This window comes from Oryctolagus cuniculus, chromosome 2, assembly GCF_051225735.1.
Source record: "Oryctolagus cuniculus isolate XC-2025 breed Fujian yellow rabbit chromosome 2, ASM5122573v1, whole genome shotgun sequence".
In the NCBI taxonomy this organism is placed as follows: Eukaryota; Metazoa; Chordata; class Mammalia; order Lagomorpha; family Leporidae; genus Oryctolagus; species Oryctolagus cuniculus.
In genome coordinates this window covers 5593705-5608207 of record NC_142868.1, presented here as the reverse complement: position 1 = coordinate 5608207, position 14503 = coordinate 5593705, and positions in this window count along the sequence as shown.

Sequence of the window (14503 nt, the reverse complement as noted above, 5' to 3'; positions counted from 1 at the left end):
AAACCTTAAAGAGCCATAAAATGTCAAAAGCTGGTGAATGACGATGGAAAGAAATACAAATACTCAACTAGCTGAAACACGAATTAGCATAGCAGTTGTAAAGCAATTTAGCATTATTTAGCAAAACATAATACATGTACCACAGCACTAATATTTACAACTAAAAAATGAGTAAATATGAACCAATCCTAGATCCCACTGGAAACTGTACACAATCACAATAAAAGGGAATGTAAAAAAACATGGCAGAAGAGAGATGTTGGCAAACTTTTGGGTGGTAACTGAGTTAACAAAATGATCAAAACTAAAATGTTAGCCTGATAGGAGGAAATTCAACAAGAAACAGCTTATTCTCATGACAAAAGTCCAGAAAGACTTGGAAACTGTAGTCACTATTTACCCTAAGGCATTGGGTAAAGGGGAATATTCACTACATTCATCATAAAAATCTGTTTTAACCAACACAACCCTCTCTGCAAACCAGAGATTTACTCAACCAGACTACCGTCTCTCCCGAACCAGTGGCAGCTGCCAAGAGAATACATTTCCAGCGAGTAAGCGAGTATTTTGAAGCAGACATATAAGATGCAGCCAAAAATGGGAGCTGGCTGCTATGCTGAAAAATGGGGTATAGGTGAAAATTTAAGTGTTTAGAACCCCCTTCCCTCTTAAACACTTGGGCCCCAGGAAGATAGTTGTAAGCATGACCCTACGCCAACAAAACTGAGCGATTCCACTACAAATACTGACATGAGCTTGTTCTCAACAAAGAATCACATCCCCAATACATCATGCTATAGTGAAGCCCCACACAGAACACACAAGTTTGATTCTGCCTTCTTGTTCCTCATTTTTAAATACAAAAGTCAAACCTTGAAGGACAGCTTCCATTATGAAGAGCACTAAACAAAAGCTACAAACCAAAACCTAAGGGAGAAAAAAAAAAAAAACCTCATGGGAGAGATACAATATGGTATGCTAAAGAAAACTACAGAGAAATAGTATTAATGTCATTAGAAAGATAAGACATTGAACTCATTTTAATAGGAAAAGAATGCTATTTTAAAAATAAATAGGGACCGGCATAGTGAGTAAGCCGACTGCAGTGCTGGCATCACAAATGGGTGCCTGTTCAAGACCCGGCTGCTCCACTTCTGATCCAGCTCTCTGCTATGGCCTGGGAAAGCAGAAGATGGCCCAAGTCTTGGGGCCCTTGCACCTGCATGGGAGACCTGCTGTGTCCTGGGTTCAGATCAGTGAAGCTCCAGCAGTTGTGGCCAATTAGGGAGTCAACCAACGGATGGAAGACCTCTCGTTCTCTCTCTGTGTAACTCTGATTTTCAAATAAATAAATAAATCTTAAAAAATCAATAAAGCCGGCGCCGCGGCTCACTAGGCTAATCCTCCGCCTTGCGGCGCCGGCACACCGGGTTCTAGTCCCGGTCAGGGCACCGGATTCTGTCCCGGTTGCCCCTCTTCCAGGCCAGCTGTCTGCTGTGGCCAGGGAGTGCAGTGGAGGATGGCCCAAGTGCTTGGGCCCTGCACCCCATGGGAGACCAGGAGAAGCACCTGGCTCCTGCCATCGGATCAGCGCAGTGCGCCAGCCACAGTGTGCCAGCCGCGGCAGCCATTGAAGGGTGAACCAACAGCAAAGGAAGACCTTTCTCTCTGTCTCTCTCTCACTGTCCACTCTGCCTGTCCAAAAAAACAAAAAATAAATAAATAAACATTCATGAAGCTGGTGCTGTGGTGCAGTAAGTTAATCCTCCACCCGTGGGTGCCAGCATCCTATATGGGCACTGGTTCGAGTCCCGGCTGCTCCTCCTTTGATCTAGCTCTCTAATATGGCCTGGGAAAGCAGTAGAAGATGGCCCAAGCACTTGGTCACCTGCACCCATGTGGGAGACCCAGAGGAAGCTCCTGGCTCCTGGCTTCAAATCAGCACATGTCTGGCCGTTGTAGCCATTTGGAGAGTGAACCAGCGGGATGGAAGACCTGTCTCTCCCTCTCACTGTCTGTAACTCTCTCTCTCAAATAAATAAATAAAATCTTTTAAAAAATAAGCTAAACTAAAATAAAAATAAATATTCAGAAGCAAAAAATGGAAAGTACTAAAAGGAAAAACTTAAACTCAAAATGATTGTTGGAAATTTTAACACAAAACTCTCAGAAATTGACAAAGTGAGCAAACAAAAATGAGTAAGGACATAGAAAATTTTTGTTTAAGATTTATCTATTTGAAAGTCAGAGCTACACAGAGAGAAAAGGAGAGGCAGAGAGAGAGAGAGTCTTCCATCTGCTGGTTCACTCCACAATTGGCTAAAATGGTTGGAGCTGTGTCAATCTGAAGCAAGTCTTAATAAATTTTAAAGGACTGGAAATAGTGTTTAAAAATTTAAAAATTAAATTAAAACCCAGTAACAATTATGATATCTAGAAAACCTCCAAATATTTAGGAATTAAGAATACATTTTAGTTATTCATGAAGGATTTAATTATTTAAAGAAGAAAATAAAATGAAAACTATTTCAAAATAAAGGATAATAAAATGCCACAATACCAAAATTTGAGGACTGTAGTTAACTTCTAAATATAAGTATGGCTATTAAGCCATACATACCTATAAGGGGAAGACAAAAATTAAGTACCTAAGTTTCCACCACAGATATAAAGAAATGGATAAACTAAGCCCAAAAGAGTTAGAAAGAATGAAATAAAAAGAACAGAAACCAAAGAAATAAAAATTTAAAAAGAAAATCAACAAAGTTTTATTTTTTGAAAAGATTAAGAAAATGTATAAACAATTAGCTCAAGTAATTAAAAGCATAAAGAACAATAAAATTTTCAAGAGAGAAAGATTAATAAGGAATAAAAGAAGTGACAACACAACAGAACCTACAGACATTCAAGGGATATTAAAGGAATATCAAAACACTTAAAATTTTCTTTAAATTTTATTTGAAAGAAATAAATACAGAGAGAGAGAGAGAGAGAGGGAGAGAGAGAATCTGCTGGTTCATTCCCCAAATGGCAGCAACAGCTGGGGCTGGGCCAGGCTAAAGCCAGGAGCCAGGAGCTTCATCCAGGTCTCCCACGCAGGTGCAGGGACCCAAGAACTTGGGCCATCTTCTGCTGCTTTCCCAGGTGCATTAGCAGGGTGCTGGATAGGAAGTAGAGCAGCTAGGACTTGAACCATTGCCCATATAGGATGCCACCACTGCAGGCAGCCTCCAAAACACTTTTTTTTTTAACTTTTATTTAATGAATATAAATTTCCAAAGTACGACTTATGGATTACAATGGCTTCCCCCCCATATCGTCTCTCCCACCCGCATCCCTCCCCTTTCCCACTCCCTCTCCCCTTCCATTCACATCAAGATTCTTTTTCGATTCTCTTTATATACAGAAGATCAGTTTAGCATACATTAAGTAAAGATTTCAACAGTTTGCTCCCACACAAACATAAAGTGAAAAATAATAGATGATTTTTTAAATGATGATGAAATCAGATCAGACCTATTGTCATGTTTAATCCCAGTGAGAGTCAAGTTGGGAATTGATAATTTCTTCTTTTTTTTTTTTTACAGAAGATCAGTTTAGTATACATTAAGTAAAGATTTCAACAGTTTGCACCCCCATAGAAACACAAAGCGAAATATACTATTTGAGTACTCATTATAGCATTAAGTCTCAATGTAGAGCACATTAAGGACAGAGATCCTACATGAGGAGTAAGTGCACAGTGACTCCTGTTGTTGACTTTACCAATTGACACTCCTGTCTATGGCATCAGTAATCTCCCTATGCTCCAGTCATGAGTTTCCAAGGCTATGGAAGCCCTCTGAGTTCTCCGACTCTTATCTTGTTTAGACAAGGTCATAGTCAAAGTGGAGGTTCTCTCCTCCCTTCAGAGAAAGGTACCTCCTTCTTTGAAGACCTGTTCTTTCCACTGGGATCTCACTTACAGAGATCTTTCATTTAGGATTTTTTTTTTTTTTTTTTTTTTTTTTTTTTTTTTTTTTTGCCAGAGTGTCTTGGCTTTCCATGCCTGAAACACTCTCATGGGCTTTTCAGCCAGATCCGAATGCCTTTAGGGCTGATTCTGAGGCCAGAGTGCTGTTTAGGACATCCACCATTCTATGAGTCTGCTGAGTATCTCGCTTCCCATGTTGGATCACTCTCCCCTTTATTTATTCTATCGGTTAGTGTTAGCAGGTACTAGACTTGTTTATGTGCTTCCTTTGACTCTTAGTCCTTTCATTATGATCAATTGTGAACTGAAATTGATCACTTGGACTGGTGAGATGCCATTGGTACATGCCACCTTGATAGGATTAAATTGGAGTCCCCTGGTATGTTTCTAACTCTACCATTTGGGGCAAGTCAGCTTGAGCATGTCCCAAATTATACATCTCTTCCCTCTCTTATTCCTACTCTTATGTTTAACAGGGATCACATTTCAGTTAAATTTCAACACTTAAGAATAACTGTGTATTAATTACAGAATTAAACCAGTCATATTAAGTAGAACAGACAAAAAAAACTACTAAGAGGGATAATGTATTAAGTTGTTCATTAACAGTCAGGGCTATGCTGATCCAGTCACCGTTTCTCATAGTGTCGATTTCACTTCAACAGGTTTCCTTTCTGGTGTTCAGTCAGTTGTCACCGATCAGGGAGAACATATGGTATTTGTCCCTTTGGGACTGGCTTATTTCACTCAGCATGATGTGTTCCAGATTCCTCCATTTTGTTGCAAATGACTGGATTTCATTGTTTCTTACTGCGGTATAGTATTCTAAAGAGTACATATCCCATAATTTCTTTATCCAGTCTACCGTTGATGGGCATTTAGGTTGGTTCCAGGTCTTAGCTATTGTGAATTGAGCTGCAATAAACATTAGGGTGCAGACCGCTTTTTTGTTTGCCAATTTAAATTCCTTTGGGTAAATTCCCAGGAGTGGGATGGCTGGGTCGAACGGTAGGGTTATCTTCAGGTTTCTGAGGAATCTCCAGACTGACTTCCATAGTGGCTTGACCAGTTTGCATTCCCACCAACAGTGGGTTAGTGTCCCTTTTTCCCCACATCCTCGCCAGCATCTGTTGTTGGTAGATTTCTGCATGTGAGCCATTCTAACCAGGGTGAGGTGAAACCTCATTGTGGTTTTGATTTGCATTTCCCTGATTGCTAATGACCTTGAACATTTTTTCATGTGCCTGTTGGCCATTTGGATTTCCTCTTTTGAAAAATGTCTATTGAGGTCCTTGGCCCATCTCTTAAGTGGGTTCTTTGTTTTGTTTTTGTGGAGTTTCTTGATCTCTTTGTAGATTCTGGTTATTAACCCTTTATCTGTTGCATAGTTTGCAAATATTTTTTCCCATTCTGTCGGTTGTCTCTTCACTCTCCTGACTGTTTCTTTTGCAGTACAGAAACTTCTCAATTTGATGTAATCCCAATAGTTGATTTTGGCTTTGACTGCCTGTGCCTCCAGGGTCTTTTCCAGAAATTCTTTGCCTGTGCCAATATCTTGAAGGGTTTCTCCAATGCTCTCTAATAACTTGATGCTGTCAGGTCGTAGATTTAGGTCTTTAATCCATGTTGAGTGGACTTTTGTGTAAGGTGTAAGGTAGGGGTCTTGCTTCATGCTTCTGCACGTGGAAATCCAGTTTTCCCAGCACCATTTATTGAATAGACTGTCCTTGCTCCAGGAATTGGTTTTAGATCCTTGATCAAATATAAGTTGACTGTAGATGTTTGGGTTGATTTCTGGTGTTTCAATTCTGTTCCATTGGTCTATCCATCTGTTTCTGTACCAGTAACAAAACACTTTTTTCCAGTGAAATTGAAAAATTTTATACACAGAAGCCCAACAGAAGAGAAATAGAGAATCTAACACTTCCTCTTTAAAAGTAATTTTTTAAAAAGTCAAAAGGTTTCCTACAAGAATAACTCTAGACCAGAATGGATCCTATCAAACATTTTTTAATACTCATACAAAACCTACTGTTAGGACTTGCCAGGCTGCTGAGACACAATGGTCAACACCACACCTGGTAAAACGGAGATTCTGTTGTCTTGACTCTGTCACAACTCCTTGCTAGGGACTTAAGACCGAACAGTGTATACTGTTGACTACAATAAACACCTGCCAAGGGGACTTTTGCTCATCTAGGACCACTTTATCACTGTGGGTGTGGGTCTCCACAACAATACATAGCTCTTTCCGGGGCAAAGAGAATAAAAGGACAACTGCCCACAAATCCAGTGACCAGCAGGCTGAAGCCTTATTGTAGACCTCCCTGCTTTCAGTGCAGGCAGACTAAAATTCAACTTTACTGTAATGTTCTCTCTACAATAAAACTCTTTTCTATCTTGACTCTGTGCCTTCTTGAGATCTGTATCTTAAATCTAACACCTACAAATCTTTTAAGAAAATAGAAGAAAAACTTCCCAATCCTTTTGGTAAAGCTGGTAAAGCCCCATATAAGCCTGATAACCACAATACAAAGAAACTTACAGATGAATAGAACTCACACAAATACAAAAATCCTCAATAAAATATTAGATCAGTGGGAGGAAGAGATGTTATCTAAGTAACTTTGGAACTGAGTGGAGGCAGTAAGATCAAAGGCAAAAAGAATTGAACATAAACATCGTACTCCAGCTGGCAAATAATTTCTCCCAGGTGTTAATGTACTTACATATCCTGGGATTGAACAAATGAGTAAACTGGTAGTAGGTGGTGAAGTCAGGCCTCTCACTATTAGAATGGGGGTAACAGACAAGCAAGGTGCTGAGGCCACAATCAGCCAGCTGATTCTGCATTAGAACGGGAGAGGTCAGTAAGAACAGGGTTAGCTTAATACAGATACCTGCAGATACATATAGAAATAAGTGTGTCTTAGTCCATTCTGTGCTGGTACAACACAATACCAGAGACTGAGTACTCTAAAAACAGCAGAAACATATTTCTCACAATTCAAGAGATTGCAGAGCCCAAGATCAAAGTGCCTGCTGGTTCATTGTCTGCTGTGGATCCAGTTTCTGCTTCCAAGAGGTCACGTTAAACACTGTCCCCTGAAGGGGAAGAATGCTGTGTCCTCACATGGTGGGAGGCAAAAGGACAAAGGAGAATAATCTCACAGCCTAACCATCTCTAAGGCTCTACTTCTTAATACTGTCACATTGAGAACACCTGAATTTTGAAAGAGCGCAAATCACAAAAATGCATATACAGGTTAGTATTTGGAGCGCTTAGAACCAACGACACCTAGCAGCCCAGTAGTGGTGAACACAATCAGGGCCCATATCTTCATCTCTAAAATGGTTATCCTAAAAAGGAACCAGGGATCCTTGGAGACATGACAGATTTAAAGACTGGAGCAGGGAACATATATGATGAGCCTACAGCATGTTGTAGTACCAGAAAGGAAGGAAGTACTCAAAAACAATTGCACAGTGATAGAGCAATATCACAGGGACAGAGGAGTCAACTGATAGAGTCCTCAGAGGAAAAATTTGAGCAGCAAAATAAATAATATTGCCTTATCATTAAAAATACAAGATAAATCCCCATTAGTGTACATTCATATAGATAAATGACAGATCATATGTAAATATCATTCAGAAGCATTCCAAATAACGATGTAGATATCCTGCCTTCCAAGAGTTTGGATCATGTACAGTGACTTCCTGCCAAAGAGTACTACACACAAAAAGGAGAAAAATTGTGACTTTAGAGTGGAGAAACCTGGCAAACATCCCTTCAACCGGACAGCCAAGCTTGCCATCAGCAGTAAAAGATCCTGTTGGAAGCAGATACCCCTGATATGATGTAATGAGAATGGCACTTTTACCTCTATGGTCTTCTCACCAGAAATCCACAATCACCATCTGATTTTGAGAACAAATACCTGGCAAACCCAACAGAGAGAAGCAGCCTATACAATTCCTGACTAGTACTCCTCAAAACTGTCAAGACCATCAAAAACAAATCTGAAAAGTTGTCTCACTCTGGAAGATCCTAGGAAGGTATGATAAGTAACAGTGACACATCCTGGAAGAAATCCTGAGACAGAAAAGTAGCAACTGATAAAAACTAAAGAAAAGCAAGTGAAGCATTAGTTAATAGTAGGGTTTTGAAATTGATTCATTAGTTGTAATAAATATATTTGTTACATGTGTGAGATGTAACAAATGTAAGGTGTAAGAAGTATTATAATGAGAAATTCTGGGTACTATCTTTGCAACTTTTCTGGAAATCTAAATTTAGTCTAAACCAAAAGGCCAAATGGCTACAATGGTCACAGCTGGGTCAGGCTGGAGCCAGGAGCTTCTTCCAAGTCTCCCATGTGGGTACAGGGGCCCAAGGACTGGAGCCATCTTCCACTGCTTTCCCAGGCACATTAGAAGGGAGCTGGATCAGAAGTGGAGCAGCCAGGACTCAAAACCAGGACTGGAGCAGCCATATGGGACATTGGCCCTGTAGGCTGTAGCTTAATCTACTATACCTCAGCGCCAGCTCCTGAAAGGTTATTTTTAAAGATTTTTTTAAATAAAAGAAAAATTGGCTTTTTAGATTGGCTAAGTAGATTAAAGGAACAAAATCCACCTATAAACTACCTATAAGAGTCTCACTTCAGTTATAAGAATACATATAGGCCAGACGTGAAAGGTTGGAAAAACATTTTCGTGCAAACAGAAACCTGAAGAAAGCATGGACAATCATTTTCAAAGGATACAAAACAGACATCAGGATAAAAATTGTCAAGAGAGATAAAAAATAGCATTCAATGATAAAATGGTTAGCTCACCATGAAGATATAATGACTGTAAATATGTATGCACCTACCATTAGAATTCCCAATTACACAAACACTGACAGAATTGAAAGGAGAAATAGCAACACCATGATAGGAGACTTCAATATTCCATTTTTTGTTATGAATAAAGCAAACAGACAAAAGATCAATAAGAAAACAGGATATTTGAAAACCTCTACAGAACAAATGGACCTAACAAATATATACAGAAGATTTCAGCCAACAATAGTAGAATGCACCTTCTTTTTAAGTACACAGGATCTATTCCCCAAAAACAGAATGCATGTCAGCCGGCGCCGCAGCTCAGTAGGGTAATCCTCTGCCTTGTGGCGCCGGCACACCGGGTTCTAGTCCGTCGGGGCGCTGGATTCTGTCCCGGTTGCCCCTCTTCCAAGCCAGCTCTCTGCTATGGCCCGGGAGTGCAGTGGAGGATGGCCCAAGTGCTTGGGCCCTGCACCCCATGGGAGACCAGGAAAAGCACCTGGCTCCTGCCATCGGATCAGCGCGGTGCGCCGGCTGCAGCGCGCCGGCCACGGCGGCCATTGGAGGGTGAACCAACACCAAAAGGAAGACCTTTCTCTCTGTCTCTCTCTCACTGCCTGTTTAAAAAAAAAAAAAAAAAAAAAAAAGAATGCATGTCAGGTCACAAAACAAGTCTTATCAAATTTAAGAGGTTGCATAAAACATCTCTACCTACCACAATGGAATGAAACCAGAAATCAACAGCAGATAACAGGAAAGTCCATATTGTGTGCAAATTAATTAACCTTAAGAACAGTGTTTCAAAAAAAGGAAATTTGAAAAAACTTAAAAAATGAAAATGGAGATACAACATACCCAAATCATGATGTGGCAAAAACATTTCCAAGGAAAGGTATAGCAATAAGTGCTTACATTTTTTTAAAAAAAGGACAAGGATTTCCAATCAGCAGCCTAACTTTATACTTCAGAGAACTAGCAAAAAAAAGAATAAACTCAACCAAAAGTTAGCAGAAGAAAGGAAATAATAAAGATAAGATCAGAGAAATAAAACGGAAGCTAGAAAATTGATGGGAAAAAAACTAGTAAAACCAAGAGTTAAAAGATCAACAAAATTGACAATGCCTTAGCTAGACAAGCAAAACAGAGAGAGAGAGAGATGTCTCAAATAATTAAAATTATAAACGAATGAGGATGTTATATCTAATACCACAGAAATAAAAAAGATTATATAAGACTTGACAAATAATTTTATGCCAACAACTTGAATAACCTGGAGGTAGTGAATAACTTTCTGGACTGAATCACAATGAAATAAAAATTCTGAATTGATCTACAGCTATAGAGTAAGAAGATTGAAGAAGTGATTAAAAACCTCTCAACACAGCACACAGAAAACATTGTGGCACAGCAGGGAAAGCCACTGCCTGCAACACTGCAATTCCATATAGGTGGGGTTCTTGTCCTGCGTTTGCACTTCTAAGCCAGCTCCCAGCTAATGGCCTCAGTATAAGTATCAGAAGATACACAACTGTTTGGGTCCCTGCTCTCACTCAGGAGACCAGGATGAAGCTTCTGGTTTCAGGATGGCCCGCTGCTGGCTACTGTAGCCATCTGAGGAGTGTACCAGCAGATGGAAGATCTCTGCCTAGACCTTTCTCTCTCTAAATCCAACTTTCAATTAAGTAAATAAATCTTTAAAAAAGAGAAGGGGGGGGAAGCACCTATCAACAAAAACCAAGACCTGGATTTTGTCACTGGAAAACTCAAACTTCTAACAACAATCCTCCTCAAACTCTTCCAAAGACATGAAGAGGTGAGAACACCACAAAGCTCATCTCTGAGGCCAGAATTACCCTGTTACCAAAACTAGACAAAGACACAAGAAAACTATGTTTCAATATCCGTGAGTAAGACTGTTGCAAAATCTCCAAGAAAGTATTAGTGAACTGAACTCAAAACCACATTAAATGGATTATACACTAAAGCTACTTGGGACTTACACCTGGAATCCAAAGGGTATTCAACATACTCATATGAAAATCAATCAATATAGTACAGCGTATTAATAGGATGAAGACAAAACCTACATAATTATGTCAATCAGTGCAAAAAAGAGTATTTGACAAAATTCAACATCTTTTCATGATAAAAGCAACAAACTAGGTAAGAAGGAAACAAACTTCATATATTAATGCTCATGTATGACAAGTCCCTATCTAACATCATACTCAACTATGAAAGACTGCACTATTCTCTCCTAATATTATGAACAAGGCAAAGATGCCAATTCTCACCACTAATCTTCAATCTAGTTCTGGAAAGTCTTGACCAGGATAATTGGATAATAAAAAGAAATAAAATCATTCAAATTAGAAAGGGAGGAGTAAAATTATCTCTGTTAGCAGATGACATGATCTTATATATGGAAAACTCTAAATATCTACCACCCTACAAGGAAGTCTGTTAGTTCAATTTCAGCTATTCTGCACAATACAAAATCAATACTCAAAAATCAGTTATGCTGCCAGACATAATAGTGACCAATTAAAAAAATTAAGAAAACTATCCCATTTACCACAGCATCAAAAATAATAAAATATTTAGGAATAAAAGGTAAAACCCTTGTCCATTGAAAACTACTAAATATTGCTAAAAGAAATTAAAGAAGACACAAATAAATGAAAAGGCATCACACATTTGTGAAAAGACTCAGTACTGTTAAACTGTCTGTAGTACTTAAAATGATCTACAAATTCAATGAAATCTCTTTCAAAATCCCAAAGGCATTGTTTGCAGAAATAAGAAAAAAAATCCTAAAATCCATATGAATCTGAAGGTATCCCCAAAATTAAAATCAACTTGACAAAGAACAAAGTTTAAGCCTCTCAAGTCTTCATTTCAAAATATACTACAAAGTGACAGTAATTAACACAGTGTGGTACCGGTGTGAAGAAAGATATGTAAACCAATGAAATGGAATACACAGCCCAGAGCCCCTGAATATATGGTCAAACACTCTTCAATAATCCAAGATTACACAACGAGGAAACAATACCTTCAACAAATGGTGTAGAAATTAGATATCCACATGTAAAAGAAAGAAATTGAGTTTAACCTTATGCCAAACACACCAAAACTAAGTAAAAATGTATTGAAAATAAATAAAAGATCTAAAACTACAAAAATCTTCAAAGAAACTATAAGCGGAAAGTTTCAGACATTAGATTTTAAAAGACTATCTTGGATATGGCACCCAAAGCACAGAAACAAAAACAAAAGTAAGCAAACACGCTACATCAAACCTTTTTTTGCACAATAAAGGAAAAATCAAGAGAGTGAAAAGATAAAGGAACAGAAGGAAATACCGGAAAATGACATATATCTGATAAAAATTTGACGTTTGGTATGTATAAGGAACTCCCAATTAACAGTCTCCCTCTGTGAGATGTCAAATGATGCAGTCATTTTGAAAAACATACGGGCTTTCCTTAAAAAATTACAAAGAGAATGACCATATAAGCCAGAAATCCCACTTCTTGGTATATATCCAAAATAACTGAAAACAGAATTTATATGTTTAATCCATGTTGAATCAAAGAAATATTTGTGCACTAATGTTCACTGCAGCATTAGTCACCATAACCAGGAGATGAGAGCAACCTAAATATATATTAATGAATGAACAGATAAAGAAAATATAAATATCATTCAGTCTTTAAAAAGAAGGAATCCCAAGGCCAGCGCTGTGGCGCAGCGGGTTAACACCCTGGCCTGAAGCACTTGGCATCCTATACAGGCACTGGTTCTAGTCCCAGCTGCTCCTCTTCCAATCCAGCTCCCTGCTATGGCCTGGGAAAGCAGAAGATGGCCCAAATCCTTGGGCCCCTGCACCCACGTGGGAGACTCGGAAGAAGCTCCTGGCTCCTGGTTTTGGATCGGCGTAGCTCCAGCCGTTGTGGCCATCTGGGGAGTGAACCAGCAGATGGAAGACCTCTCTCTGTCTCTACCGCTTTCTGTCACTCTGTCTTTCAAATAAAATAAATCTTTGAAAAAAAAATCCCTCCATACTGTACAACATGGATTAACCTTGAACATACGTGCTAGTGAATTAAGTCAGCCACCAAAAGATCAATACTGCATGATTCCACATACATGAAATGTCTATATTTAGTCAAACTCATAGAAACAGAAGGTAGAATATGGCTACCAGAGACTAGGAGAAGGAGGAAGTGGGGAGTTGAGGTTTACTATGTAGGTAAACAGTTTCACTTTTACAAAATGAAAAAAAATTCTACAGATTTATTGTATAATAATGGGCACAGAGCTAACACTACTTTGATGTACATGCAAAAATGGTTAAGACAGCAAATTTTATGTTATATGCTTTTACCACAATCAAAATGGAAAAAAAAAAACTAGCAATATATAGCAACACATTTCTCTTACATTAATAATATATAAAGCAAAAAATAAAAAGCATATCTCATGGACAAGTCAGACTGAGGACTAGGAGCATTAGGCTTATTTAACATGTGAAAATCGACCTAATTCACTACATTAACAAACTAAGTGAGGAAAAGTATTCGAGTGTCGCCCACTGGACTTGTGTAAAGCAGCAGGCTTGCTCTAAAGCAGCAGCTTATAACTCCCAACACTGCCGGTTATGATGACACAGTGACTGTGTCCAACATTAGAAGCTAAGCAAAGTAGTTTCTTTAGTCGTGTGGTCTCCCAGATTTTTTAAAGAGGTTTTCTCCATTGGTATAGAATATATTGACAGAAAAATGTAAGAAAAAGAAAGCTATGCCCAAGACATATTCTATTTTCAACTAGGATGAGGTGTATCAGCTGCAGAGCTCTGTACAAAACAAATGTTTGGAGTCTATTATCCAAAACATTATCAATCGCATCAAGACAGAGACAGTAGAGCAAGAAACCAAACACAGGACCCTCCTAAGTGTGAGGACTTGGGTGCACACCCTTGACACCAACTCTATCTTCAGTTAAGTCTTCCCCGTTTTTTTTAATGCTTATTAATTTATTTCAAAGGTACTATGGGGGGGGGGGAGATGGAGAGATGGAGAGTGGGAGGGAGAGAGAGAGAGAGTGTGTGTGTGTGAAAGAGTGTGCATGAATGAATATCTTCTATCGGCTGGTTAATTCTCTAAGTGGCCACTATAGCAGCTCAGGGCCAGGCCAAAACCAGGAGACTGGAACTCCATCCTAGTCTTCCACATGGGTAGCAGGGTTCCAAGCACTTGGGCCATCTTCTGCTGCATTCCCAGATCCAACAGCAGGGAGCTGGACTGGAAGCAGAATGGATGTGACTTGAACTAGCTCCCCAATATAGAATGCCAGCACTACAAGGGGCGGGTTAACCCACTGTGCCACAATGCTATCCCCAAGTGTTCTTACTGAAAAGCCAACTTCATTATTTTCTTATGATTGCTTTAACAAATGATCACAAATACAGTGTCTGAAAACATCATACATTTCTCACCCTAGTTCTAAAGACTGGAAGTCCAAATTGGATTAAAATCAAGGCTTCTGCATGGTTGGTTCCATCTGGAGGCTCCAGGGGAAAATCCACATTTTGAGCATTCAGTTTCCAAAGCAGCTGGCATTCCTTGGCTCAGACCCCACATCACACAGCCTCCTTCACCCCTTTTCTTCACCACATCACTTTCTCTCTCAAACT